The 24,649-nt window shown below is 45.4% G+C and overlaps 1 protein-coding gene across 2 annotated transcripts in view; it reads left to right on the forward strand.

The window, feature by feature from the left end:
- The first annotated feature begins 1,938 nt into the window (after positions 1-1,938).
- The window catches only part of znf385c (zinc finger protein 385C), a 116,242-nt gene continuing 93,531 nt past the window's right edge, over positions 1,939-24,649 (forward strand). For both annotated transcript variants that reach the window (XM_070981228.1, XM_070981229.1), the window contains exon 1: positions 1,939-2,029. The gene's annotated coding sequence lies outside the window, so the exon portion shown is untranslated. The remainder of the gene's footprint in view (positions 2,030-24,649) is intronic.

Raw genomic sequence — 24,649 nt, forward strand, 5'->3', positions numbered from 1 at the left:
TTTCCAGTCTTTGTGCTAAGCTAAGTTAGCCAGCTGCTGACTGCATATTTACTATATAGACAGAAGAATGCTATCAGTGCTCTCATCAAGCTCTCTGTAAGTAAGCTAATAAACATGTTTCTCAAAATGTCAACGAAACAGGCACAATTTAATGCTCCTCTTTTCAGGACCTCTCTCTTAAATTAGAGGTTGTTGCCTCATGGAGACCACTGGACGGAGGTCACAGTTTACCCACCTCTTTATTTACCACCATAAGCAGTCTATAATCAGCACTGAAAGGGCAAGTTGCACCAGCAGTGTGTTCTGGAACCTTATGTGAGGCAGGTGTGTGTTGGTTTGATGAGGTGCAGGGTTTGGACAGGGACCAGTCAGATACCTCTTAGGCCTCCGAATCTGGCTTACATCCTGCCCTTTAGCCATTAGCAGGCGCGCTGTCCGCAGGCGAAGAGGACGAGTCCTGGAGCTTGAGAAACGAGGTGAAAAGGAAAATGAGAGAAAGGAGAAAGGCATGTTTCATTCTTCCCAGACTGGACCCCAGACAAACGATTCAAATCCACATTTACGGATTAAAGACTTTTAAAGCATCTTAGTCAGAGGTGCTAATGGCTGGTGTTAGTGGGGAGAGAGGATGGTGTTGTGTTTCATTTACTGTGGTCCAGGCGTTCTTGACTGTGGGTTATTTTTATGATCACCGCTTGTTTGAGAGCCAGCGCATTTGCATGAAGAAGGACATATCTAGTGCTCATAAATAGAGAGAGCCAAGGGTATCCATCACCTCACTGGTGACAACCTGTTCTTTGCATTTCCTCCAGTTAGTCACGCTACTGTTAAGAGGCCCAGCACATTACAATCAGGGCATGTAGCCTCTCTGTTAATCATGTCAGATTGAATCAGCATGCAAGCCAATAGGAAAATAGAATTTAATGGAACAAATTAACTATAAAAAGGCCCCAAAACTGGCAAGTATTTAAATCACATCTGGCAATAGGAAAATAGAATTTTTAATAGAATAAATGAAGTATAAAAAGGCCCTAAAACTGCCCAAGTTGGCACACCAAACAATATTTTTCTTGGATGACAAGAACAAGGCACTGTGGGATGTTTATTGTTCCTGCAGCAACTATTTTGGAGTCTGGGAAACTGGTCAAATCTGCAAATACATACACTGTCTGCCACGCTACATTTTACCAATATATCCACTTTCAAGGCAGATAAACACGCTACGCTGCTGATTATTTTTAACAGTTTGAGAGTTTAATAACATGAATCTGCTTTAAGAAACACAAATAATCAGTGGATTGATTTGTATTCTTATTTGTAAATTAATTAACACTCACTAAACGCCAATGGCTCAGCCTCTTATTTGTAGTGGCATGTATCATTGAAGCCATTACATTCAAGTGAGTGTTATAATGAACATAAATCCACATAAAAGCATGTGTGGGAAGGGAAAGGGAGAGAGCTGTGGGATAAAAACCAAAGAGTTTGGTCACGATGGAAACATTTAAATGTAGATGAAGTTAGAATATCGATACTGTCATTGTTAATTACAGTCACAAGTGTCAGGAGCTTGGGTTAGGGTCGGTGATGGGTAGATGCGCTGCTGCCAGGCGGGTCTATGTGAAGTGACCAGAGGCAAGAAGAGCGGAGACATCCGGCCGTGTATTTCAAAATAAAACTCCATTTGATCTTTGTCTCTCGGGACGTAAAGTAAATTCAAACGTCAACAGAAAACAGGCCTATACGTTATATAAATGTTGTTTTCTTTGAGTAATCATAACTCCATTCAAGCAGGATTTGTTGCACAGCTGTGAAATACCAGCTGTCCCTCTGCCGGTGCCGAGACATGTACGCCTTTATTATTAAAAGACGCTTCCGGCTTTAGTTTGCATAAATGGGTGGAACTTAACGAAACCGCTGCACTGGACAGCTCTGTGTTTTTTGCGTTGGCAACCAGTCTGTACCAATCTGTTTCCACTGTTGCTGGGCACGGACGAGCACCGGGAAAGTCGGAAACGGAACGGGACCGGTAAGACGAAGCGCTCTCCTTTCCTGTTGTGTTGTCGGGCGCGAGGCAGAGCGCTGTCTCTGCAAAAGTTTGGATTTTTGGCTTTAATTGATCCGGATACGACAGTTTCAGGTGTTCCGTTTTGCTGGGTCCTGGCAGCCTGTGGTGAATTTTACATGTGCTGTGGTAAAGTTTTATTTCGCTCGTCGCTTTGGGTGGATTAACCGCGCGTCCGCTCTCCGTGAGGAGTTCGTTAATCAGTGTTGGAGGTTATGCGTAATTGCGCATTGGCAACACCAGACGTCTCATCCGTCTTCTCCACACTTGTCATCCTGTTGGAAAACATACTTTGAACTGCTTCCTGGGTGAAAATGTAAAATTCGTGAATAAATAATTAGAAGCCAAAAAATGGGCGACAGTAGGAGAAAATGCAAATATCACCATAAAGGGATTTTTCTTCGGTGTTTTGTTTGTATATAACATCCAAAACTGGTGCAGGACACCTTCAAACAACTGTTCAAGTTACTCATATTCATAGGGATCCGCGGGTCGATATTGGCTGCATTTGCTCCTCTCATGTACTCAGTCCTCCTCTGTACACAACATTATGCTCACATCCCGACTTAATAATCTCACTTAATAGTATTTTCCTGTGAAAATTGTCAATACTTCGCCTCCCGGTGCACTTTCTGCTCTGCACTGCAGCCTGCTGATATTACATTTGGTGTAATTATAGCAAATCAAATGTTCACTTTGCTCCAGAGGGAAATCACTTTAATACACAGCTTTCTTATTCAAGCTTAAATATTGAACGTGTTAATAAAATTGTCGCAAACCTTTTCACACCTTGTAGTGTTGTTGTCACCTTTGATAACATCAAATAGTATTCAGGAGGTAGTTTAACTTTCAGTGGAGTTTTATATACTTTTGCATTGATAAACTTTGTCTAATGCAAATTGAATTTGCATGCAGGATCCTGCATGTAGGACGTGTTTGATGATGAGCATTAATTCTACACACACACTGACTCTGATATGGTCCACTGCGACCAGTAATGACAGATTTAACAGCCTTCTGCTTAGGGGGGAATCCTTCAAGTTTGACATGTCTATCAGCGCTGGCATGGCTCATTAAAACAAAACCAAACAGTAAAGTACATGTTAGAGTCACAGCTGCACAGAGAGAGGAGGCACGCTGCTGTGCAGATGTTGGAATCCGTTAAAGTTAGCAGGGTCGTAGTGGAGCGTGTGAAGCTGTCACTGGGTCATATTAGATTTTCTACTGGACACCTCTTTTGCTGCAATCCTGATGCTCAGCACTTGTTGTAACAAGTAAGAGGCCTGATAAATCAAGAGAAATATCGCAGGGTTGATTTAGAGAAATTGCCACAGCGCGGCTGCTCTGTGCTGACTTTATTTATGGACAGCACCTTTTAACGCCGGCTCCTCTCTCTGAATGGCCCTGCCTGATAAATGCTGCCATCTGTCTTGCTGTTATGATCAAGTGTGTGATAAATGTCTCGTAGTCGTTTGTGTTTTATTGTTTTTTTAATTTTAATTTTTTATTTTTAGCTCCAGAGAGTTTGGTATTTGCGGAGGTGGAGCTAGAGGAGATGTTGTTCAACGGGACACAGTGCAGTGATTACAGCCTGTGTGGAAAACTTGGCTTAGTCTCAGTTTTTGGCTGCTAACCTAAAACTGTACAAGTTAAACCAGCATTGTTCCAAAGATGGAAACCTTGCGTTTAGATCCCCTGTTTGGGAGTAGTTTTGCAGTTCATCTAAGGCAGAGCAGCAGCTCAGCTGGACACAGACTCCTGCAGAGCCTGAAGTGCTCCAGTCCCGCTCTGATGTTACCTCTCGTGCGCTCAGCGTGGAGTTCCTCACGCTTTACATAAAGCCTTTTGTCTCTGACTGTAAGCTCGTTTTTGGGTGCTCTAATTTTAGGCGCAAAACACGATGAACAACCTTAATTGGCACGTTTGCAGTCACTAATTGGATTTACTGTACACAGATAGAGTAACCTCACACCACGGGAAGAAACGAGCTTCCACAGCAGAGGAGCGGACCGACTGTGGTGTCTGTCACACACCGCTTCAAAGCCACATGGAGATTCAAACTGTGACCTGAAACCAGCTGATCTGGATTCAGATCTTGGCAGGTGTGATGAATTGTGTCATTATGCACTTCATTTATTCCATAAACTGTCATTTCTCAATCATTTTGTCCACATTATGTATGATACTAGCATGGCGCTCGTAATAGTATAATGGAGAGCAGGTGAAAGGGAGATTATGTAAACAGAAATACTTAACAAATACTGTGTATAGCTGCCAACCGCGTTCAGCTCACGGACAGAATAACATGAATCATGTTTCATCACCTCGTCTACTCTCCATTTGAGCCGCTCCATAATATCCCACCCACATATATCCTCCTGCTGCTTCGTGGAGATGACGACATGCACACGCTGTAGATCATCTTAAAGGCATTTAGAGGAATTAACTCATCTTTTAGCTTTAATTTAATGTTCTATTGATTTCAAGTTCGTTCAGAATGTTCGCTTTTCATTTGCAGGCCCGCTTCAGAGCTCATCAATATACTGAGGTGGATTAATGCACTTCACTGAGCTCATTGAAGCTCATTCATTAAAGACACACGAGCAGACTTCCCAGCATGCATTGTTTGGGAGTTAAAAGCGAGTTCACTCCACAGACGGGAAACATACGTGATGGGTCTGTCTTTAATGCACGTTAAGATCAGGGATCAGGGTTGTTTTTTCCTCAGGATAATTAAATCAACTCCAAGTTCTTTGTGTCAGATGAGGAGCTGACTCTTTGAGCTGTGGAGAGCAAATCCAATCTGGATTCAACTCAACAGTTTATGGAACTTGTTTTAAAGGTTTTCAATAAATGGTTTTATGTATTAATTGTTCATAAATTTGTTCTCACCGCACAGAAAACATACGCAGCTGTTACCCCCATAAACCACAATATGAACTGCGAGTGCAGCAAGAGGAGGCGTAGGTGGTGTGTGTGTGTGTGTGTGTGCGTGTGTGTGTGTGTGTGTGTGTGTGTGTGTTTTGGGAGCATTGCTCGGTTTTTAATTGCTTCTTGTTGGCACCGCTGATACAGAGTGGCAAGAGACAAACAGCCTGTCTGTCGCTGTGTGTTGCTAGAGGTGGATACTCATGTTAACTTCCACTTCAGGAAGCCGGTGGAGAAACATGCCACAGAACGCATTAACGTGCCTTCAGACTCGTTCATCTCAGGGTCGTTGGACAGAAAGCATTAATATTGGATGCAAAAAGGAGTCACTCCGGGGCTGCACTCCACATTCTGTCCACATGGGAAGCTGGAGGGGTCTTTTTTGGAGGTGGGCACTGAGATTGTGAGTTGGGTGACTTTGGAGCGCACCTCACATGAAGGGGGATACGTCAACACTGACTCCTTTACTTAGTCGGGATATAAACACAGAGAGAGAGAGAGAGAGAGAGAGAGAGAGAGAATAATTTGGGAATCTCGAAACATCCCAGCCCACATCTTTCTGCCGGGCTGTCGTAGAAGCGGTTTCGCGACATCCTCATTACGGCCGCAGTGCAGGGTGAAGCTTCCCTCTGTCTCGCCGCCTTGACATGAGCTCTTGCTTGACCTCCCGCTGGTTGTGGAGCTGGCTCGTGGCTCACATGCAGAGCATCACGTCTGCACACGGATGAATCTCATCTGTTTCTTAAGCATGTTGCCGTGCTGACTGCCGTCGGTCAAGACTTTCTTCATAAACATGTGCTTGTTATTCAGACACTTTTAGCTGCTGTGCACGCTCGCAGGATCCTTTTTTCTGTAATTTTGCAGGGTTTTTTTGACAGCCACTTGCTCTTACACTGCTGCCTCTCACCTTATCATTTTCTGTGTGATTTTTGCTCATCTGCTGTTCAAGTGGCCTCTTGCTATTTCTCTTTGACCTTCTTTTGATCCCCCTCCTTACTGCTCTTATCCACGGTATCATCACCTGCTGAGCCAAGGTGACCATCCGGCTCACACTGAGCGGCACACACAGCCGGAGCCAACGTGGCTCAAGACCGAATTTCTCCACTTTTGGATGTTTGCTGACCTCTCTTGTTCTCTCTCGCTCTTCCTCGCTGTGTGACCGCTACCCTTGATTTCATCCTACACTGAAAGCGATCGGAGTAGCACAGCGACCTTCAGTTGAAAAGTTTTGTGCTGAAACTGTGACGTACTCACTGGTCGCTTTCCCCAGTGCCAGTACAAACACACAGTTAATTCCCAATTAGCTGGGGGAAGCTTGGCATCACTGTCCAGTCGTGGCCAGGCAGAGAAGCACTGTCCTATCCAAAGCTGTCGTCGCTGAAAGTTTTGTGTAAAATGCTTCATCAAAAGCTGCAGTTAGTTTTTCATACTCCCTGCTTAAGCATTTAGTTATCTACGCAGCATTTTATTTTCTTAAATGTGTCCTCTGGGGGGATTCATTTCCCGCGTTTCATATTTATTCAGATGTTGTATCACAAGCAAGCTTGAAAAATTATAGATTCTCTTGCCGCACTCCAGGGGTTGGGTGAGGAGTGACGGGGCGGGTTGCAAGCTGTGCAGGGCGTTGCATGACAGGTAAAAAGAAAAGGGAAAACCGCTAAAAAAAGACGTGAACACTGGCCCTTCTAGCCATGCTGTCTCTCACTCTCTGAAGGAGTGACAGGCCGGTGGTCCCCTTCCACCCCTGAGCCCCTCAGCTGGCCCGGGTCGGTGCCATGTGAGAGGCTGGAGGTGGCAGAGACAGGGTGGGGGGTGGACTAGGTGGGGGTCAGGGATTCTGACAGCTGCACTGAGTTTGCCTCAGGGCACGCAGGCTGCCCTTTTCCCGTCGCAAGCACCCCCCCCTCCCGCCTGGCAGACTGGCGTGCCTGACCGGAGGTGCACATCCCGGGGATAGACTCAGCAGAGCTCCTCAGTGGGGGGCTGGAGAAGCGACACTGCTGACCCTGGGGAGGTCAGGGTAAGGTTTCACTCTCTCCGTCTCCGTGTTTCTGTGTAATCCCCGCCCTCTCGTGACGCCTGTTGCACCTCAGCTCAGTCAGGTTTGGGCCTGCAGTAGAAGCAGCCAGTGGCTCGTTCATCATCAGCGCTGATCTCCTTATGAACTCATCATCCTCATTAACAGAAAGCACCAGAAGTCTGCCTCTCCACCACCAGCAGCAGATACATGCACCCTCACACACGTGTAACGCCTCGCGCTGACAGTGGCCCCAGTGTTCGAGTATTCATTTACAAAAACACACGTGCACAGTGGCGCATTTATGCCGCCGAGCTGCTGCTGAATGATGCCGCTCCGGGCTGAAACACTGGCTCAGTGTGCTCGGCCAGGTAAAAACCCCCTCAACCACTCCGCACAACAACAACAAACACTAAATAGAGCACTTGTTTGGGTCCAGCTGCACTCAGGAAGGGTGGCGGCTAAAGCCATTTGATCAGAAACATGCTGTTATAGATTTCTCTCATGAATATGCAGATATTGTGTTCAGTACTCTGTGTGTGTGTGTGTGTGTGTGTGTATGTGTGTGTGGTATCTGGTATTGACTTTTTACATTTATTTATGTAGGTATGGTTTAATGCTTGGCTTCAACGCACAGTCGTTCAGTCACACACGTTCACACCTGGTGGCTGCACAGCACAACCACAGTCTTTCAGTGGAGCCCAGCCAGAGCTTTCTCGAGGGCGTAACGGTCATCAGTATTGACAGAAGGGAGAGTGTTACTCATTTGCTTTCTCTGTGTCAAGATTATTTATAGCCCAAAACACTAGTTTCTCAGTCTTAACAGTGTGTCGTCCTCATAGCTCTCCAGGCTTTCCAGGATTATGATAGCGATGTGCGCGTAGGCAGTTTTCACGCGGTGAGTTTAGAAAGACGGTTTAACGCCACTTTTCCGAGTCTTTAATGTGAAATTTCAGGCAGTGAAAAATAGCACACTCGCTCAGGAGGGCCTGTTTTTTTGTTTGCCAAATCTGAGTGAATGAAATGCATTAGTTTAAGTAAAATATATTTAGCTGGCAGGGATTATTCTGAGGCTGAATTTCAGAATAACTCCGCACTCTAAAAGCTTTTCGATGATATTGTGTGTTTTAGCACAATTTGCCCTTACTCTACCCGAGCGCTGGCCTGCACATTATCCAGAGCTTCTGCTGCAGTGAAGAACTACAGTAGTTTAGTCAGTTATGATGAAACTTATAGGTTATTGCTTCCAAGGTTTATTGTCATTGCCATTTCTACCCTCTGAAATGGGACTTTGATCTCACTGCAAGCTGGTAATAGACATATTTTTGGCCTACTGCAGCATAAATGTGAAGATGCTTCCACCAAGATCTGAACACATTATTGTTGAACTGCAGAGACATTTTGCTGCCGCCTAAAAGATGAAAACGACACCGGCACCCTGCAGATATCGCTCTAAATTTCCAACTGTCTGCACCTTTGAGCCTCGTCATTCCATCACAGCTTTGGTTCCAGTATGTATTAAATAATAAAAGTTGTTGAAATCGGTCTTTCCTCTCGAAGTGTGAGCTGTTAACAGCTCCTCTGCTGAAGCATTCGCTCTAAAACGACATAATTAACGAGGCAGAAGGGCCCGTTGTTTTGCAGGAGTGCGTCAATAAAGCGGATGTGTGGTTTCGTGTGTGTGAACAGTCACACTCGTCTCGCACTTGACCCGAATCTTCTTGAAGCGAGCTCGGGAGAAGATGACGCCTGACAAATCTGTTGCACCGCTCCTCCAGCAGTTGTACCTCCAGAAAAGCGAGTTTTATCAGGCGAAATGAATTCAGAAATACTCTTTTTAACTCAGCATGACAACTTCATTGTTTTACACCCCGCTTCCACTAATCTAACTGTTCGCCGAGTGTGTGGAGTGTGTGGATGAGAGACGGAGCTTCAGTGTTTCTTCTTTTCAGCTTACATCCATGCTGCCGTCCTTTGGGAGCAGCATCTGTTTTATCTCCAGCGTGGCAAACAGCTCCTCTCCTGACTCCCACAGCTCCAGATATCAGCTATCAGAGTCATTACAGCCCGCAGGAGGTGGTGCCAAAGCTTCCTCCAACCCCCACCTCCATCTCTCATTGATCAGGCTCGAAAGACATCTAATCCATGCTGATCACAGTAACATCCACCGTCTGGAGGGCTGGATCAGAGGCACACACTCCGGTCGTGCTGTCTCTTATTGAACCGTGCAGGCTGTGGGGAGAGGAGGCTGGATATCGATCGGTGGGACTCAGGTCGCCCTAGATGGCCTGATAGCGCTGGTGATGCTGAAGGTGGGCCTGTGATGCCACTATTGACGTAGCGGCTGAGTCAGAATTGCTGATATCATTCAGCTGCCTTCTTTCATTCAGGTCTGCCATCCCCTCACAATGAGCTGGAGCTTAGCAAGCCTATCAGCGGTGGCCTGGCCTTTGATTAAAAGTCAGATTATCACCCTCTTACCATATGTGGGCTAAGCAGCTCTGGGAAAGCGAGCTTGTTTTCTCTCCGTATGCTTTCACAGTTTTCAGTTTGTGTCATCTGTGCACCTTTTTTTTTTTTTTTTTTTTTCCTGCGGTATCTTCCTCCATCTTCCTCCTCTTTTCTAGCTGAGGTGTTTTTCATTTCTGCGTTGCGTGAGTGTGTGTGGGTGATGTGCCTTTGCACTCTGCTTGGGGCCTCTTATCATCTGTGTCAAACTGGTGGGCTGAGATTGGGTGAAGAACGCGAGGCCAGCTCTCTTCTCTTCAAGATCGCACATTAACTCCACTTCCTCCGGTTTAAAATCCCTCTTAGCCCTGCAGCAGCAGCCAAGACATCAGCTCTTAACTCACACGGCTGACGCACACATCGACTCACTGATCCACTAAATCACTTCTGTTAACTGCATTGATTCACTGTGTCTCCCTCCGTTTCTTACCTGTTTGGTGAGTCAGTGCTTCTACGTTACATCCGGCAGATCCGGAGTTAGCTGGCAAAGTTGAATAAGGCCACTTCTGCCTGTGATTCATTGCTTATTCTTCACAGTCAAATGTTCACTTTAATTTCTCTTTTTGTTTTGCCAGTCTGAGCTTTAAATAGAGCTTAACTCAAACCCACAAAGAGCTCCACTTGTGCAACAACCAGAATTCAAAAAAACGAATGCAATCATCTGCAAACAAACTGTGTTTACCAACAACAGTTTTCTGAAGAGTTCCTGAGTCCATGCAGTAACATCCTTCATCCAATCATGTGTTCACAAAGTGGTGAATCCTCTCACCTGTTACCAATGAGCCTGTTTACCTGTGGAATGATCCAAACAGGTGTTTTTGGAGCATCCCACAACTTTCCCAGTCTTTAGTTGCTCCTCTCCCAATGTGTTTGAAAAGTGTTGCTGTATCCACTTTAGAATAAGCAGATATGTACAAAAATCAATGAAGCTGATGAGGTGAAACATTAAATATACTGTCTTTGTGCTGTTTGAGTTGAGTCAAAAAGGATTAGCAACGTCCTGTTTTATTTAGGTTTTGCAGCCTTCCTGGAATCAGGTTTGTACATCAGTTTGCAGCTTGGCTTTATCTCCCCACAGCTCAGCTCAGGCCATCACCAACTCAGACTGGCCTGACAGACCCTATAATTGAACCATATATTTTTTCCCTCTCGGTAAAGAGAAGAAGGGGCATCTTTCAGTGCTCTGCTCCTGGGAGCGTTTTTGCTGACAAAACAGGGGCTGCTGGGGTTGGGTTAACAATCGTAGCGACACTGCTGTCAGGGAGGGGGAGCGGCAAAAGATAAAGAGAGCCGGGGAATGGATGCGCCTGCTCTCTGGAAGAGCCACACGTAGCCAACACTTAGTTTATTCATCTAAACCTTGGAGGGAGAGAGAGAAAGGACGGAGAGGAGAGTGCAGATGGTGACTTTAAAAGGCTCCCTGAAACAACAATATTGTATTAGAAAAGGCTTTCAGATAGCCCACCTCTGCTTTGCACTATTAACTGTCTGCTGCACCGTTGGACGAAGCTTAATACAGACACTCTATTTAAAAGGATGTGTTTCTCTACCATAATGGACTTGATTTGGAAACACTGAACCAGAGCTTTGAACAGAAAGTCCTCATATGATGCTTTTTATTGTTACTGTATTGCAGGTGTTTCATTCAGACCGTCGCACACTTTTCACTCAGGTTTTTCCATCTTTTTGGTTGTCGCATTTGACAGATTGACGCACAAAATACTGAAAAAACCTCAGAGGAACCTGAGGGGGAGTTTATGGTGCCTTAATTCCCCCAGTGGAATGAACAGGGTGGTACAGGGTCTGCAGCCTGGTGACGCTTCAGTGACTCTGCTCTGAGAAACAAGGCAGGAATCAAAACAAGGCACTCCTCTTTTTCAAAGCCGAATTGAACCACAAAAGTCTGCAGGAAATCAATAGCGAGATCGCTGTAGTGAGAGAGAACACGCTCGCTCTGGGCTCTGCTAATGTTTTTTGATGGCAAACTTTGAGAGAGCACACAGGAGGGAACATCTGAACAAGAGACCGTCTCGTGCTCTCTTCCTTTCTATGTACAGTAAACACACATATGTTCACGTGGGGCATGGACACGCAGCAGCTCCACGGAGCTCACATTGATGTGAAGAATTAAAATAAGGTGGAAAAAACGAGGTGGTAAAAATGTCCATGTCAGTCTCACACACATAGATACAGTTTGACAAATCCGTGAAACCTCACACAAATATAGTGCATTCAGCATCTTAAGTAGCTTGATCCGTAAATGCAGACTGACAATAGAAGAAAATCTACGGCAGGAAAGCAAACACAACATGTTGTGTCATTCATTTAAATGAGATGCAGGAAATGCCATCTGAGGGAAGCGGCATTGAAATTCCATGTTGTGGCAGAGTTACAGGTGCTTGTTTAATTATGTAAATGTGTTACATCCTCTTGAGCACATTTGCATAACTCCAGCTGATGTAACACACGCTAGTTCATGTTTTATTTTGGCTATTTTTTAGAAATACACTCGGGTGGAAGCCTTTGACTTGAATGTGGCGTAATTTGACTGCCACAGTGTATTGCCAGGCACTTTTCGTTAAATGTCTGCAGACAGAATAACAAATGTCAGTGCCATTAAAGGTCAATATCAGCTTGCCGGATGCCAATCAGCCCTCCTCAGGTGCCTGCAATCTTTCTTCTCCCTGAGTTGCAGCAATGCAGCCATTTAGAGCTTACAGAAAGGCTGTTTTTCCACAGTATATCTTCAGTTTGTGTAAAATGCTCTTAACAGCATGATGGAAACATGTAGCGTGTGCAAAGAATTTGTGCAATATTCTTAACACTGTGCTCAGTCATTGCATCTGCAGGAGCTCGACAGCAGGCCCACTTCACGGCCCATATCAAGGTACTCCTCCTTCACTGTAAACTTTCCTGTGGCACATGAACACACAGGCCTCCTCGGGCCCGGGCCCACATCTAACCCCAAAAACACACACTGTGAGCTGCCTGCAGGGTGACTGACCCTTCACAAGGTGTGGAAAACACAGAGAGCAGCCCTGTTCCCCCTCTGGCCCGTGACACAGGGGCACACTGGAGCCTTCAGAGGGATGAAGGCTGAAGGACAGGCTTGGTGGGAAGGACACACATTGGAGCTCTGTATTTAACTTCCTCCTCCACCTACCTCTGGCACAGCCCTCTCGCTGCTCCATCCCGACTCCCTCCAGTCCACACAGACGCCTTTGAGACGCCCCAGAGTTGCGTCTGATTTGGGCGGGCGCTGTGCCTCCTGCTTTCCCCCCTGTTTTTTCCTCATCTACTCTGTGATCTCTTAAGCCTAAAAGCTCCAGCCAACTTGATCCGACTTCCTCAGCACCAGGGAGCCCAAGTCTTCCTAACGGCGTGGACATGCAGAGCTTTATAGCAGAGTGAGCGAGGAGTGAGAGGAAGCCTGTCTTTCAAAGAGAGGTGTAATGGGCCCTGAGGGCACTTCTCAGCTCCCATGTAAGCCTGGTCGCTCTTGCTTTTCTACGTGCCTCGAGAGGTGTTACATAAATGACAGAATATCCTCGATGGCCACTTTTTTGTTATGCTAAAAGCCTTCTCCCATGTTGGTGTTTATGTTAATGACTTTAGTCAGGGTTTTGAAGTGCCTGGATGATGAGCAGCTAGCCTAGAAATGAAGGAGTGGCTCTGACCTTGGCCCACTTCAGGGAAACGCTCTGGTTTCTGACTAATAGAGTATGCCCTATTCTTTCTCCCACAACATGCACTCAAAATAGCTCTGGCATGCCCCATTAAGCAGCATTTTAATTGTTAACACGGCAAACTCTGTCCTTGGCACACATTAACTACTTCATTTAAATGTCAATCCCAATTAAAGAAGGGCAGAGGAGACGATCGTTTTAACCGGGAACAAGCGTGGCGCTGCAACCGCCGTCGCCATTATCGGCTTTTAAGCGAGTTGGAGTGCAGCCTCAAACATTAACAGTTTTTTGGTTCTCAGCTGATGACTGACAGATCACTCAAGGGAACCAGTTTCAATATGGAGTCAAAAAGGGGTACTCCACTGTTTTTACGCTTGAAGATCCATTTGCTAGTCATGGCGAGTACTACTCAGCCTGTAAAACAGATGTGTAGTGTCTTCTGGGACTGAGCTTATGTTACAAACTAGGGGTATGGAGTTTGAAAGTCGTGGCCATTTACCAGGTAAAGAGAGCCTAAGGGCCGGGTTATGCCTGCAAGAGCTAGTTGTACAATGTGTCAGAAGGCATTCAAGGCTGAAAGCCACCTGCAGGATGTGCTAATTGGTTAAATGTAGGTTGTTCACACCAAACATGGCATGAAGTAAAAAGAGAGCTTAGAGCTTCAAACCCTGCCTACCTCCTCACCTCCTTTCGCCTGGCCAGTCAAGGTGTGAAGTGGTTGTGAATGTTGGATTGTGTGGGGTTTCCCAAGCCGTGCCAGAGTCTGAAAGTCAGGAACATCCCAGCCTGGCCTGCATCAGTCTCAGCTGTTGAGATCTGCCTCTTGTGATTACCCCAGCTGCACGAGAGTAGTGCAAGGCTAAATTGCTGGAGTACTCTTTCAAGAAAAACAGGGTTTATGGGCATGCGACTGTGCAGACCTGCAGTTTTCAGGCTGCTGCAGTGCTCGGCTTTTGTGAAAGAGGTGCTCATATTTGTCATAATGCAGTGTCAAAACAGAAGCCTGTGACGCATGTTTATTTCCTAGTGTGTACAGTTCCTCCCTTCCTTCCTTTAACTGTCGCCCTTGGCCTTACCCTCAGTCAAATCTTTCATGGTTGCCAACCAACCCCCCACCCCCCCAGCGTGTAGCCTTCTCAGCTGTGCTGGGACGCAAACCCCATTTCCCCTGGAGAGCAATAATGCTCGCGTTAGGTTCTGCGCAGAGCGGTGCCAGCCCAGGGGCCTGGCATGCGATCGTCCACTGCTGCAAACAGAAGCACACATACACTGAACCCATTCCCAGCACTGCAGTACCAGATGGATGGCAAACAGGGATGCTCCCAGGTCCAAATCACCTTCTGCAGCTGGGTGATACAGTCCCACAGCGGTGAGAGGGGGCAGGCAGGGACTGGGACCTATTGCGCTTGTTTTTGCTGTATTGTGGTAGCACCACAATTAGTTGGCCGTTTTAAGCAGTCAAAATTTTGAATTGTCACCGCTCTCAACTGCTCGTCTCAGAGCGGAATCGTATTGCTTTGTTGTTTTTGGCGCCTATTTTTCTGTGAGGATCTACCTGCTTGTTATGCACCATCTGATAATGGGTAATGCATCGGTGGCTGCCTGCCTAACGACTTTGGTAGGTGGAGGTGCTCACATTGGCGAGCGGGCATGGTGTTGTCATGGGAATGATGTGTGGGCCTCTCCTCCTCTACTGGAGTGAACCAGTGAGCGGTGCTTCACTGCCCACCACCAAAAGGCACAAAAACTCAGCCATACACATGCCTGCACACATGTAGAAATACCAACATTGCAGTACTAGCGGAGTGGATGAATCAGTGAGCTCTCTAGCATCTCAAAAAGGAGGAGGAGGAGGAGGAGGAGGAGGAGAAGGGGTTGTCTAAGTTGATCTAGTCACATAGCGTGAGGAACAATGAATCAGTGTTACCTCGGATTTAATCAACACACTTAGGCTACAAATGACTCACTCCTGGAAACGCACATCATTTGCATTACTGGTTGTTTGCTATTTTAATGCTAATGTGTTCTCCAGTGCCCACCAGCCTACTTGAACACACTTCATCATTCAGTCTTTCTTTTTATAGCACCTCTCCTTCTCCATCTGTCTATCTCTTGCTCCGTCAACCCCTCCACCCGCCCACCTATTGCTCCCCGGTCCCACAGCTCCAATTTCTGTCTGCTGCCATGCTCCCATGTCTCCCATTAGCAAAGGAAATGAGGCGAGGTACCGATGCAAATATCTCGGACCCCTCGCTGCTCCCTGACTCGTCACCCAGAGACAGAAAGGAGGATGGAGTGAGGACGAGAGGAGGGAAGGGGCGCAGCGGTTAGACAGGAAAACAGACCTACAGAAAGCACACAGTTGGTTGGTGCACAGTGAAAAAACAGGGTGGTGCAGCTATGTGAAGGCAGACTTTATCATCATGCAGAATGCCTTCTCCAGCAAAGTAGACCAACAAAGAAAGCATAAACCACTGAAAGCTGAATTATTTCTTTCTTTTACCCTCCATCCTTTTTTTGTGGTGTGGCTGTCCAATCATTCAGCCTGCAGTGCTATTTCAGCAGTTCTGAGGGGTCATTCCTTTCTCTGCCTCCCGCCTTGTCTCTCTCTCTCGCTCACTTTTGTTTTGTAGATTATATTGTAAGTGCTCGGCAATGCAAGCTCGCCTGGTGAAAAGCACAGTTAGTATCTTACTGTGCTGGATTGCTGTGTGCTTTCATGGCCAGAGAGGCTCTGAAAAGAAATGAATTGAGATTATTGACTTTTTAAAGCTGCGTACGTGCGTCTGCACTTGAAAAGTTTCTTTGCAAATCCTGTTTGAGGCAGACAGGGTGATAGCGAGGAAAAAAAGTAATGAATTAGGCAAAAGAGTGCGAGGCATAAAAATGTATTGAATGTCACAATTGCCACAAAGATGGCAGCCTACGCGTCCTCAGTTAAGTGCTGTCAGCCTCAGCCCCGCCACCCAGCTGTAGGTGGAATTCTTTCACCACATCCACTGTGTGATTATCAGAAGCTGCTGGCGCTACAGTATTCAGCCAGGATGTGAAAACTGTAGGATTATGGAAATGAGGGAGGGTATTGCTGTGTCATATTCACATTCAAATTCAGAAGAAAGCCGAGATTCCAGGTGCCCCAAATATGTGTCTGCGTTTTCATTACAATGACCTGAAACATCTACAAAGTGGCAGCCGCGTCTATTTTTTGTTTGAGTTCAGGGATTTGGCTGGAAAAAAAACATTTTCAGCCAATCAAATTAAAGTTCTGGGCAAGCGGCAAGAGCAGTTCGACAGGCAGGCAGGTTGTAAACAAATCCCCAATCCCCTCAAAATGATATGAAACTGAAAGCAGAAGTGATCATTAAAAATGGTTGCCAAACCAAATACACGTTTGTTAAGTTTTGCATATCTACTTCATGGTTCAACTTTGACCTTCACGCAGTGCACACAGGCAGCTTTTAATCAAATGGACAGATCACCTACATGTTTGGTTCCAAGGAAATTAAGAAAAACAATACAAATAATGTAATAAATAATAAAATCACGTTGCTTGTTGTCTCTCCAGACCTCAGAAGTTAGTGAGTAAAATGTCATCATTAACAACAGAAATGATGCCTGAAGTGGAGCCATGCTAGTGCCTCTGTGAGGTCGTACTTTGGCATAGTGGTGCTTTGAGATAACTGTTAGCCGTAGCATGCTAACATGCTAACAGTGACAATCGTAAGAAGCGTAAGTTTAACAGGTGTTTGAGTCTAGCGTGTCAGCATGCTAACACTTGCTAATTAGCTCATAACAGGCTGATGTATTTTTTTTTTGTTACAGTTAATCTTGAGTGTTGTTTGCATTTCATGTACTGTAACGCTAGAGGCAAAGTCAAGGGATCAGCACTCAGTAATACTCATCCTCTGGATGCCATGAATGTCTGTAGATGAAGGAGGTGTTTTTACACATAATTGGGAGCTTTAACCTGCCAGTGGTACTAGATGAGATGTCAGCAGATCATTGAGCTTCATCCATGAATGTCTGCACAAAGCTTCATCAAGATTTCAGTCTATTCCAGTAGTTGATGAGATATTTCAGTGCAAATGTAGCGTGAGGTGGAGCTAATCCTGGTGTTTCCATTGCTCTGGATGTTATCCTTGCTTCAATCAAACTGGCTAAATAAAACTTGTTAATTGATGGTATATTAGTTTGTGTTGCCCATGCTTTTTTTGGTCACACTGTGAACATTTCCCCCAAAATGTAACATAACGTCAAACGACAGCAGTAGAAAATGTAAAAATGTCTTTCAGCTGTGGTCCTGGCTTCCCTCTGCTGTGTTGGCTGCAGTGGGTTGTGTCTGTGGGGTAAGAGGGGTCTGACTGTGACTGGCCGGCTGGGTGTTTTCTGACATCCTGCAGATTTTGCTTTTGTTTGCAGGCTGCATACAACAAGCTATATTTAGGCTAAATCACTACGTGCTGCTGGTACAACAGGCGGTTTTGAATACTGCCTTCTCATCACTAGATGTCGGAGCTGATGTTCTACATACTGCCACCTGCTGCGCTGGAGGGGTAGCAAACACATCAAACGCTCCCATCAATGTTTTCTTTTTTAAGAAAGATTAAGAATACAGGTGTTTTCCAAAAAAATATTCAAATGGGAAGAAAGAAAGGTAAAATACACAAGAATGCTGGGAAAAACGGGCGGTCTGCCTAAAGCTGTGACTAAAAATAAGACTGAAATTGTAAAGAAAACCTGAACAGTTCTTCAGTTTTTTGTATCTGTCAATAAATAGACAATTGCGCCGCCATGCGAAGACATTTGTCCCAGCTGGGTGGCCGGCCCACAAAGCTCGACCAGGCCTCCAGCATGACAGTTCTGCTGTAATGGCATGGGGTGCCCAGTGATTTGAAGGGAGCGCAGTGGAATCCTAATGAGCGTAATGATTATCTCAGTGGCCAGCTGAGCCATTTGCGCAGTCGGACTCCAGCTTTGCTGGATCTCTTGCTCCGTTCACACTGTTTGACAAGCTACAGTACGTATGAACCGAGAGGGAAACATGTTTCTTTGTCCTTAAGGGAACATGTATATCATCCAGACAAGAGCTGAAGCGTCTTTTCACTGCAGCACAGCCCAACCTGTGTGTGTGTGTTTGTGTCGGTTCGTGCATGTTTGTGTGGTTACCCATGCTGTGTAGACTGCAGCACACTTTATCTCAAGTGTCAGCTCCCGCCATATTGCTGCCTGTCTTACATTTCCGATGAATTCTCTCTCACTCTGCAGCTCTATCTCTGTTCAGCACTTCTAATATTAGTCAGGTCTAATTGCTGTGTTGAGTGCTAGCTAAAAAGCTAATTAGGCCAGTGATTTCTGCTTAAAGAGGAGGAGAGAAGTGAACAGAGGGCTTCGATTGCAGTAACGGGGTCCACACCCTCTGTACTCCCACCCACACCCCGACAGTGCTGCGTCTGACCTCCTATTTATTCCTGCTTCCCAAATATCACAGGACAAGCCTTTTTTTCTTCTCAGCAATCTGTTGGATTAGTCGTTTGATCTATTTTTGCACCTGCATGTAGAAACATGGCTCAGGAAGTACCAGATTGTATCCACGGAAATTGCACTTCGGCAATTTGGTAATAATTCAGGAAATGGTTGCTGGATTCAGAGAGGTTTTTGTTCCGCTACAGCAAATAGCATAAATGCAGTCAAATTCAAACTTCTCTCTGAAATTGATATTTCTTAATGCTGTTGAGTAACAGCGCCTCCATTTAAAGCACATACTCTGCAGTCTGTCTGCAGGGATAGTGTGCACGGCATACAGCGTGTGTCCAGGTAAATGATAGTGAAGTGCATTTGGACCAGTTAGACGTCACTGACAATATGTATCTATGCATTTATAAGAAGTTGTGTGACATATTTAATCAAACCCTGGCAGTAGAAATGTACTTTCACACCGATCTGCTGAAGGAATCTTGTTAAAATCCTTTCTCATTGGTGAACGCTCCCCCTGCTTCCTCTGCCTTTTTGAGCACGAACAAATTAAGACCTAGCTTATTAAACAAGTGAGCCTTTAAATTACAACAGACTGGCCTTGCATGCATGGGTGACCGTCAGAGCCCTCTCCCCTCCACCCCCAGCCAAAAACAAACACAACAGGGAGGGGCTGCGCCTCACTGTCCCTTATGTCCATTCTCAGAGAGTGACCTGGTCTAACACCAATGTGTTTCAGGGTGCTGTAAGGGTGATTTAGCATGACGCTGACTTACTGGGCCGTCTGCGTGTTTGTTAGTGCATCCTGTCATTTGGTGTGTTTATGGAGTGTGTTTCATTAGGCGGAGGCTGAGCCTTCCTCCACGCAGGGGGAAGTGGTTTTTGTTTGCCTTGATTGGGTTTGAATCCTGACAAACGTGGAAGTCGAATCATTAGATGTTATTTTACGTGCCTCTCAGCAATTTCCACGACAAAACCTAGTTTTTGCCTTTCCGAAGTTGCTGATTGCTGTTGATGATCCACTCTCATTGTGTCTCGGTCTCTGTGTGTGGAAAGAAGATTGCATTGCCTGATAGAAATTGTTTTATCTTTAACAGCAGGCCCAGAGGACGCACAGGCCTGACTCCAAAAACGTTGAGATGCTGTGCAAAACGTAAATGAAACAGAATGTGATAACTTAGAAATCCTGTTTGACATACAGTCAATTGAAAACAGTGCAAAGACAATATATTCAATGTTTTCCCTCATTGGTCTTTGTTAATATCTGCTTATACTTAATCTGATGCAGCAACACGTTTCAAAGACTGGGGAAGATGTGGGATGCTCCAAAAACACCTGGAACAGTCCACAGGTAAACAGGCTTACTGGTAACAGGTGAGAGGATCATGATTGGGTATGAAAGGGGCATCCTGGAAAGGCTCAGTCAGTCAGGATGGAGCGAGGTTCATCTCTTTGTGAACACATGATTGGATAAAGGAGATTACTACATGGGCTCAGGAATTCTCCATAAAACCAGCCCGTCCTCACCAGAAAAACCGCCAGATAGTTCGTCTGTGTAGGTTATTACAATCCATCCATCCATTATAATCCACAGTTATAGTTAAACTGCGACCTCGAGTGGCCTTAATTTACTTAACCTACTCAACAGTGATGTTTTCAACCCAAACCACATTCTTAACCAGGTAGTTTTGTTGCCTGAACCTCAACAACAACAGAGTCTGCTACACCTGTTCCTGCTAATCCAACGGTCCCGTGTGTAAGTCGCTGCCAGTCGACTTATTAAGTCGTTTAGATATGAGGATGTGTTGCATAAAACTGTTGCAGGTGAACACAGTTCCTTTGCAAATGACAGTTTTGTTCTGAGTGTGTGTCGGTTTGATGTCGTAACTGTTGTCGTGTTTGAGTCTATATTTTGTCTAATGGAGCCTCCATATGTTCTTCATCTGTCATCTGTCACATGCGCACTTCAGCGTTTCCCACTGTTTGTGTGTATGAAAGTGTAAACCTGGTACTTCATACTGATGAAGCAGAGTGGATCTAAACACCTTGTCTGCATTTCATAATGAAGAAGAAGGTGAGATATCTGCATGGCGTTTGGAGAATCACTAATTAAGCTGCAGCTAAAGGTAATTGACTTTCCTGTCAGTTAAATACTTTAAATATCGTGTTGTTAGCTCAGAATAAGTGCAGTTCTCACTTATTTGTATCCACCTTTCCTGGAAAAAAACCATTAGCATTCCTTAAAACTGCACAATTACATTAACTTTAAAGTAAAAGCCTAAAACTACAGAATTTGCTGGAATATATTACATAAGTAAATTCCAGAGAGCAAACAAGCTGCATCACTTCCATCATTGGAAGATGAAAATGACTAAATCCACTGCAGCTTTTGACCTCTCAGAAATGAGTGAAATGAGTTTTCTTTACAGAAAGATACGACCCTATTAACCACGCCGGACCTCCACCGGATCACTGCTGCTGTATTATACCTCCATTAATTGGTGAATAAGGCCTCTGTATAGAAAAGACCCTTCTGCCCAGCATCTCAGTAGCATCTGTTAAAGCTCCATCACGACTTCTCTCTCTATCTTTAACTTAAGTCCTTCCAGCAGAAAAGTGCTGGAATAGGATCTTGTACACACTGAAAAAAGTTTAATCTGGTTTGGATCTGTCGTTGCTCTCCCAAAACACATGCAGTATATCTGAGAACTGCAGTGTTTGCGCTGGGTAATAAAGCTCCTCCTCTCCTCTGTTGACACTGCATCATCTGCCCTCTGCAAAAAACACTGTTACACCTGCTACAAACACACAAAACCAACTTTTTATTTTCAGCTATTAGTAAAATAATGCACGACAGTGAAGTACAGTGGCGTCTTCTTCAAAGGGTCAGCTCATCCCCATAACATTTAAGATTGTTAGTCTGCCCGCTAAGCCAGTATTGAACTTTAGGGAGGAAAAAGCACTGAAGTTGAAGTTTTGGCAGTGTTGCAAGCACAGTTTTGATTGGCAGTTTGGTAGCCTAGCAAGCATGTTTGCAGGTGAAAGGATGCCTGAAATCTAGGTGAAAATGGTGCCTAATGTGGTTGAAATCATGTAGCCTAAACGCCCCCAAAAATGCTTTATCCCAGCTTGAAACCACACATCTGTCTGAAAACGGCCAAATCCACACCTACTTTAAACACCTTTGTGCCCCCTTCAGGTCAGATGGATTCACGCCTTCCTTTCCGCCGATAACCTCGTGACCCTTCGCTCCTCAGCACTCAGAAAATTAGGCTGACTCAATCGTACGTGACATCACCATCATTTGTTTACTTAAGGACAAGAAATGTCAGCCACCCCGCCCGCCGCCACACTTCACGTCTTTCTCTCTGCTGTCTCTGCCGCTTGCGCTCAAGGTCAGTCTTCAGTCACATCAGTTCCTTAGCCTGTGGTGTGTGTGTGTGTGTGTGTGTGTGTGTGTGTGTGTGTGTGTGTGTGTGTGTGTGTGTGTGTGTGTGTGTGTGTGTGTGTGTGTGTGTGTGTGTGTGTGTGTGTGTGTGTGTGTGTGTGTGTGTGTGTGTGTGTGAGACGCAGCGAGCTGCTCTCATCATCGTTAAGGAAGAAAAATATAATGTGAGAGAGCGCCGAATGTGCCAGCAAACCGTCCTGACTGTGTATGACTCAGAGGGGTTATCAGCGGCACAACTTTTGATTTCAATCAGACCGTGTATGGAAATGCTTTTGTCCTTATTCTGCGTTAACATATAAGAAATTAAATATTTTATGACTTTTGAAGTATTTGGTAGTAGTCACATTGTTCACTGCTGATTTAACACGTCTGGCTGATCCATGATAATCTGTTTAATATGTAATTAAATGAGTTCACTGACTGACGTGCGTGCCTTCATAAGATCATTCAGTGGATCTGTGAACTGACCTGAATGAAATAATTTGAATGAGCAGAGCGGTTCCCACCTCCAAACACAACTCTGATTCAGCCGTAGGAGAGTAAACAGTTCAAATTAACACTGCGCTTTGTTTCCTGTTAATTCTTTGTGCGTAGGTAGGCAATCGGAGCAGCGTGGGAATGGCGGGCTCTGCCACGACAATGAAAACTACTACAAAGAGACGTAATTAGACAATGGAAATGCATTGAATGGTGACATGCCGACCATAAATAGCATCAACGCAAGGGTTTGATTTCATGAAAATTTCAGGGATTAGAGCTTTAATGCAGCACATGCATTCCTGTGCTATCGAACAGCTGAAGGGTCATGATGCTGATAATGCCAATTCAGCATCGTTCTGGAGGGAACACTGAGCATCAGTTGTTCTCGAGCAGAAATAAAAACCCACAGCGGGTGACCCTCAAAGCACAATAATCCAGACATTTGCCGTGATTGAAATAAAAGTCACTCCATCTTTCAGACACGTTCACATCTAGATGCTAATGTCTGCCAGGCTTACAGCTAGTGCCACTCCAGATTCCTGCCATAATGCAACCAATTGCCTTTTGACCTTTTTTATTGTTGCCATCTTCCATTATGTGAAAGGACCATTAGCTGACTGGGGTCACGCAGCCCCAGCTGACGCCCTAAGCCTGCACACTGAAGATGAACAGTAAGCAGAACCCATAGAGTCATATTGGAGAAGGCTCTGCCTGGGAAGCTGTAACCAATTTCCCAGAAAGTCTTTCCCATCTTGTATGAAAGATAATCACTGGCTCGAGTATGTGTATATATAGAGTCCATTCATGTAATAAAACCAGCAAAACGGCCTCCTAAAATACAGTCAGGCTCATCCAGGAATGTCAGCAGGCTCACAGAGTCTGACGTCGCGCTTCGATTTCTTATTCTGCCACATTCTCAGACAGTAATAACCATGAAAATGATTGGAGTGACGTACTCCTTATTTAATCCCTTGCGTGTGCGTGTGTGTAAACTAAGAGCAGAATAATCCACTAGAAAATGCTTCGCTGCAGGGCTGTGGTGTGGAGGAGCTGAGCATCCGTGAGGCACAGATGCCGCTGGGACGTAGGTGGGACGTAGAAAAGCGTCTTAAATGAAGGCTCGATGTGTATCGAGTGTGTGATTGAGTCTGCTGGTGTGTCGAAGGACACGTTCGGTGTATGAAGAGGAGGAGTAGACTGCCAAGACTGGAGCTAATGGGGATAAGATGCAGTTCCCTTCAGACGTCACGTGCCCTGAAGTCATGAGTAAACGTCTGTCAGCGCAGCCAAAATGACGAGAAAAGCTAATCCGCCTTCATTTACACCTGTGTGTGTGTGTGTGTGTGTGTGTGTGTGTGTGTGTGTGTGTGTGTGTGTGTGTGTGTGTGTGTGTGTGTGTGTGTGTGTGTGTGTGTGTGTGGTCAGCATCCCTCCACACTGATGGTCCAGCGAGCGCAGCAGGTGCCCTCCCCATTGACCGACATGTTAATCAGGTGGGATTAGGCCTCAAGTGAGTACAAATGTGATGGAAAATGGTTTGAATTACACGCTAAGCCCCCAACGGCCTGTAATCCACCGCCCTTCACTCGGAGGAGTCACCCCACGGGGGAAAACGTGTGTGTTTCTTGTCCACGTGCAAACACACACACACATGAACCAAATCCTAATCGCTTGCACTCCTTCGCAAACAAATCCGTTGTTGCCCACAGTGACTTCATCTTATTCGGGGATGCAGCCTCGAAACTACAGAACACACAACCTACAGATATGAGTGAAGCCAGCTGGCTGAATATTTTTAAAATAAAGCTAAAAACTCCTCAGTGTAGCCTTAAATAGACTTCCCTGCTACAGGCCTGAGACTTTTGCACTTCATGCACTGCTGCACTTCTTTTAAAATGTCGTATTTTACTGGCTTTTCTGCATTCAGCACACTCTGACTTCATTTTTCAGTGCATTTTAGTCTCCATCTTATTTTACATAAACTTTCCGTCTTTGTTTTTATGTGAAGAACATTGAGCTGCATTTCTTGCATTTAAGGTGCTCTG

This window comes from Chaetodon trifascialis, chromosome 15 (genome assembly GCF_039877785.1).
Source record: "Chaetodon trifascialis isolate fChaTrf1 chromosome 15, fChaTrf1.hap1, whole genome shotgun sequence".
Classification (NCBI taxonomy): domain Eukaryota; kingdom Metazoa; phylum Chordata; class Actinopteri; order Chaetodontiformes; family Chaetodontidae; genus Chaetodon; species Chaetodon trifascialis.